At 41.3% G+C, this 5,764-nt stretch overlaps 1 non-coding gene across 1 annotated transcript; it reads left to right on the top strand.

The window, feature by feature from the left end:
• Positions 1-975: 975 nt before the first annotated feature.
• LOC145077318 (small nucleolar RNA R71) lies at positions 976-1,082 on the top strand. The gene has a single exon (XR_013693100.1). It is a non-coding gene; the product is annotated as a small nucleolar RNA R71 (small nucleolar RNA).
• Positions 1,083-5,764: the final 4,682 nt, after the last annotated feature.

Here is a 5,764-nt window from a genome sequence, read left to right as displayed (position 1 = left end):
ATGAAAGCCTTATACGCTCTAACTTTTTCACCAGGCATGGCTCTGACTGGGAATGGCAAAGGGGGACTGTAGGGCCTAACAGTTTTGTCATCTGCGCATGGACTCGTTGAGTCCATTAAAGGGACTCGGCGAGTCTGGTCGGGTTTAGCTGGAGCTGATTCTTCTGCCTTTTCTGTATTCACTTTGGAGATCTTTTGTGTAGGTGTGAGAATTTCTTCATAGTTGGAAGTCACCGCGTTCAAATTCTCCCTTCTCAGATTATTTTCGGTGTTACTTGGAAGTTGACCCGGTCTTCTCTCGTTCACTTGATGTGCCAGTTGTCCTAACTGTTTCTCAATATTGAGAATAGATGCTTACTGATTCCTTAGCATATTTCTGGTCTCTTGTATTGCAACATCATGATCATTGTGCCTTTTTTCGGACGCTGCTATGAATCTAGTGAACATTTCTTCTAAATCGACTTTCTTTTCCCTAACCAGTTCTTCCTTTTGATAAAATCCCCTCTCTTTCTGCTTGTATTTCTCCTCCTTAGCCTTCTTGTATTCTTCATACGGGATCCATTCCTTCTTCGGTTTCCGCTAATTCTCGTCGTATCGATCGCCGCTTGAGTAGAACACTTGAGCTTTCTTGTTTCCATTTTCATCTAAATCACAATCTTTCGTGAGATGAGGTCCTCTACAATTCTCACATCCAACTCGAATAGCATGGATTGTTTGATCCATTTTTGTCATCCTTCTATCTAGACTATCGAGCTTAGCTATCACCGCCGCCATGCCATCATTTGCCGAGTTCACTACCCCCCGACTTACTTCATTTCTTGGATTATGGTATTCTCTAGAATGCTTAGAGAATTCTTCAATTAACTCCTTGATTACCGGGGGTGCCTTCTTCGTGAGCGGGCCTTGTGAATCGAGCAATTGCCTTGTGGTGACATTGATTGCATCATAGAAGATGGAGACCTCTTTTTGGCTATTGAGGTCATGGTGTGGGCAATTTCTAAGAAGACCTTTGTACCTTTCCCAAGCTTCATAAAGAGACTCCCCGGGTTGTTGCTCGAGGTTGGCAATGGCTTTCTTCAACTTAGCTATTTTGGAAGTCGGGCAAAAGTGGTCTATGAACTCTTCTTTCATCTTGGCCCATGTGGTGACCGATCCGGGAGGAAGTGACTTGAGTCAATCCTTTGCAGCTCCTTTGAATGTGACTGGAAGCATACGAAGTAGCTGGGTCTCGCGTGGCACATTTGTTACATTGAAGTAATCAGCCACATCATTTATTTCATCCAAGTGCTTGTAGGCGTCTTCGTGGTCTTTTCCATAAAAAGGAATCTCCTTGAGTTGAGTGAGAATATGACCCTTTAGCTCGAAAGTAGCGGTAGCAGGAATTGCGGGATGCACAAGTCCCGGGCCAGTGTCATTGCGCATCCTCTTCTTCCATTCCCCCATGGGGACTTCATCGATATTAGCCATAGTGATAGCTAAATCGTCTTCAAAATCGGATTCGTGCTCGTATGTGGATTCTTCTTCTTCCTCGATCTCGTACTCGGTGTCTTCTTTAATTGGGTCTTCGATTGTCAAAGAGGCACTGGATGCTCCTGATTTGTTGCTCCTCTTCTTGCTGAAAACGGACTTGAGGTTCTTTAGTGGCGAATTCTTTGAAGAAGCGGATTCTCCAACGGCTTTTCCTTTGCTCCTCCTTAATGCGGATTCCGGGTCTTCGAGAGGAGGGACCAGAGGTGTATCAGATCCTCGGGTCATGAAACAACTGTAAACAAGACAAAAAAAACGCGTAAAAAGAACAAAAAATAAATACAAATCAAAACTGTGAATCAGCGATGAACTCGCCGAGTCGGCACGAGTGCACTCGGTGAGTTGAAGGCAAAAACAGAAAAAATTTATAATTACTTTTAAAAACGGATTTTTATTAAAACTTATACTAATTACTAAATTGCCTAAGAATTAACTCTGTGTAAGATAAATCTTACACAAAGGATCGATAAAAATAGAATTTAATGTTAATTTTAGAACCGTTCCCTGGCAACGGCGCCCAAAACTTGATGTGTGTGAAACCAACTAGTTTTAAACATAATTTTAATTATTAAATAAACACACAAAGGTAGTGGACCTATCAATTGTGGTATAGCTAAATAAGTAGGGTATCAAACACAGGGAACAGTAAATTAAAACTAAAAACTAATTCTATCTAAATTAATTATTAAGTAGGGGTTTTCTCTAGTTTTACAAGACTAGAAACTTACTAACTATCACTAAATCTAAAAGCTAGAAAAGCAAAGAATTAACTAGATTCAATAATGGGAAGGAACTTCTGTTTAGTTCAACTCAATTGATCCTATGGTTTATTTTATGGTAATAGTGCAATGGATTAACTCTTTTGTTGGTTACCGATTCAAGTGATTAGATTCGCGTTCACTACACTAATCCTTAGTGAATAAACTAACTCAAACAGTGATCAGTTGTCTAAATTGTTCCTTTAGTTAACTTCTTGTTGATGGTCATCACATAAGCTCACACATGAATTTACCTAATTTTCTTATTAATTCTAGTTTCATGTTCATTAATCCTAGACATATGATAAAGTGGTCACATAAACATATGAGGTTGATAATTAAAAGATGTTCATACTATTTAATTACCTTCCTATTAACAGAAAATTAATTATCATTCACACACAAGGTTCTTTAGCAAACTAAAACTAACAAAAATCACCAACATTGAATTAATCCTACCAATAATCAAACCATAGTCTCAATTTTGTATCCCCAAACAGAAGTTTAAGAGTTTTAGCTCATGATTGAAGTAAATAACAACAAATAAACGAATTCTAATTGTCTAGCCATAATGGAAAACAAAAGATTAAGTAGAATGATGAAATTTGCCTCAAATCTCCTTCGGAATTGGATTCTAGGTTGTATCTCCGTTCTCTAGGGTTCTTCTGGCTCTTCAATCGCAGCTAATCTCTCCAGAAGGGTTTCAGAATTCCCCTTTGTCGATATGAGAAGTTATCTTTATATTTCCGAAACGACTTGTCGAGTCAGGTGCCGACTCGTCGAGTCCATCTCTCAATCCCCGTATGCGATAAGTCTCTGGGTATTTAAGTCTTTATCTTCTCGAATATTTGCTCGGACTCGCCGAGTAGACTACCCTACTCGCCGAGTAGGTGTTGTTTTTGGTGGTTTTCTTCTTTGTTCAATTCCCGAGCTCCCAACCGCTTCTCCTGCTTCCTTTTGCTTCCGAGCTTCACTTTTGGACTGATAACATAATTCAAACACTTTTAAGTACCTTTTTTCCATGAAATGCAATAAATTAGCTAATAAATGATAAAAAATCGATACTTAATATGAACTAAATATGCTAATATCAGCAAGGTACCGGTCGAAAGGGCCGAATGGGTAGGCCAGCACCCTGATATGCTGGGCAAGTTACCTGTTAAAAGAGTCTAAAGCGGTAGGCTAGCACCCTGATATGCTAGGCAAGTTACCTGTTGAAAGAGACCGAAGGGGTAAGCCAGCACCCTAATATGTTAGGCAAGTTACCGGTTGAAAAAGACCGAATGGGTAGGCCAGTACCCAGACATGTTAGACAATATGTTTATTGTATGGTATGTGGTATGATGGGGGAACTCACTAAGCGTTGTGCTTACGGTTTTCAGTTTTTGTTTCAGGTCATTCTTCTTCGAAGGGAAAGGAGCCAACACGATAGCAGCGTATCACACCACGATTTTCTGCACTATGATGTTCTTGGGATTTTGTACTCTGTCATTATTATATTATGACGTGTTTTGAGACATATGACTTATGGGTTTTTATGATATGAGATAACTTCATGATGTTTTCAATAATCTGTTTTATGAATTACTAAACTAAAAATGAAATTTTTGGTCTTGAATTTTCAGATGTTAAAAGTTGGTATCAGAGCCTTGGTTTGAGGGATTCGGACACACCTTCGGGGGTGTCTAGACTTAAATTGAGGGTTTGAAAGATTTTTACAAGAAAAATAATTTTTTGAAAAATTAAAGTTAAGAGTTTGGAGAAATAACAAGGTGTGTGATGTGTGCAATCGGCCGAGCTCAAGTAAGTTTTCCCCAAGATACCCATACATGTTTGCTATGATATATGATATGGTTATGAGAACTGCATGCTAGATTAGGGCTAAGGATCTAGGAAGGATGCCTTATATGCCTACTGTATGAGTATGAGAACTGCATGCTAGATTAGGGATAAGGATTTAGGAAGATGCCTTATGTGCCTATTTTTTGTGCTTATTGAGTTGTATGATAGTACTGACTAGTCAGTGATATGATAGCCTGATTAGGATATGCTTGGTTTGGGTTACTCAATGTCGGGGTGTTGCTTGCTTTGTGCTTTTAAGAGTTCTAGGTATCTTTAACTAACTAGTAAATGAATACATTAAGTTACATATTATAAGGACTAAATAATTTCATAAGGTTAGGTCTAGCCCTATTTCGCAGCTCTTGTCTTAGTTCAACTGTTGTAAGGCAGGACCTCTCATTCGAAGAATTATCTGGTCTTAGTAATATGTAATGGTATTCGTGAGCTAGTTAGGGGGAGGTAGTAGGGACTTCTTATTCAACTGATGGCAGAGAGTGGATTGGGGGTTACCCTAGGGTAAGCCTTGGATAAGATAAGTACAACACGCAGTAGTAGTGAAAGGGACCTGGTGAAGTCAAGGCAATCATTGAGGAAAGTATGGATAGATGTGGAAGGTAATATGGGCCTATACTACTGAAAGCAGAGGATCCGTACTCGATTCAAGGAAGGCTGAGATAGAACCAGGGAACTTTTAGAGTGTGTGATACCTCTCGATATTATGTATGACCCTGATGATTATGTGTTTTGTTTCAGAATGGTGGTGACATGTCACAGAGCAGGAGGTTCATGGTCTAGATCAGGATCAGGTTCAGGTTCGGGTGCAGGTTCTGAGGCAGATGATGACGGATTACACGAGTTCATCGCATACGAGATTACTAGAGGCATCATTGAGGTGACCCCGGTGATTTCTGGGTTGATTAAGGAAGGGATCATTGAGCTGATGGAGGATCACCTCAGGGCATTCCGGAGTGACATGGCGTCTAGCCAGTCAGGGACGCGCACACTCTCCTTCAAGGACTTTAGGGGATGTGGTGCGCCATACTTTCACGGGGTGAAGGACCGCTTGTGGCCAGGAGATGGATTGCAGACATTGAGTCTACATAGCTGACGAGCTTATGCCCTGAGGGGTCGAAGGTCCGGTATGTTGCGGGTTGTTTGAGAGACAGAGCTAGAGACTGGTGGGAGACAGTCATTGATTCTTTGGGAGCCCCATCCATTGAGGATATAACTTGGTCGGACTTGTGACCAGGTTTAGGGCGGAGTTTGCGCCAACCGTGTATATTCAGCAGCTAGCCAGATTCAAGGAGACGACTGGGTCAGTGGCGGAGATTACCGACAAGTTCAGGGAGAGGGCCTTACTGGCGCCTCAGTACACGGGTGATGAGGAGATGATGAAGACCCAATACTACGATATGTTGAGAGCTGACATGCAGAAACATGGTAGCTACTCAGCATCCTCGACTTTGGAGGATATGATAGCCATTGCGCGTGCGCACGAGAGAGAGAGAGAGAGAGAGAGAGAGAGAGAGAGAGAGAGAGAGAGAGATTGATATAGAGCACATCCGGAAGAGGAAGGCGGAGACTGGGCAGGTGACTGGGGTTTCGGGGAAGTAATCCACGGGATCCGACTCTAGGTTG

This window comes from Lactuca serriola, chromosome 9 (genome assembly GCF_051521515.1).
Source record: "Lactuca serriola cultivar US96UC23 chromosome 9, Lser_US96UC23_V15, whole genome shotgun sequence".
NCBI lineage: Eukaryota > Viridiplantae > Streptophyta > Magnoliopsida > Asterales > Asteraceae > Lactuca > Lactuca serriola.
This window is presented reverse-complemented; position numbering and strand designations above follow the sequence as displayed.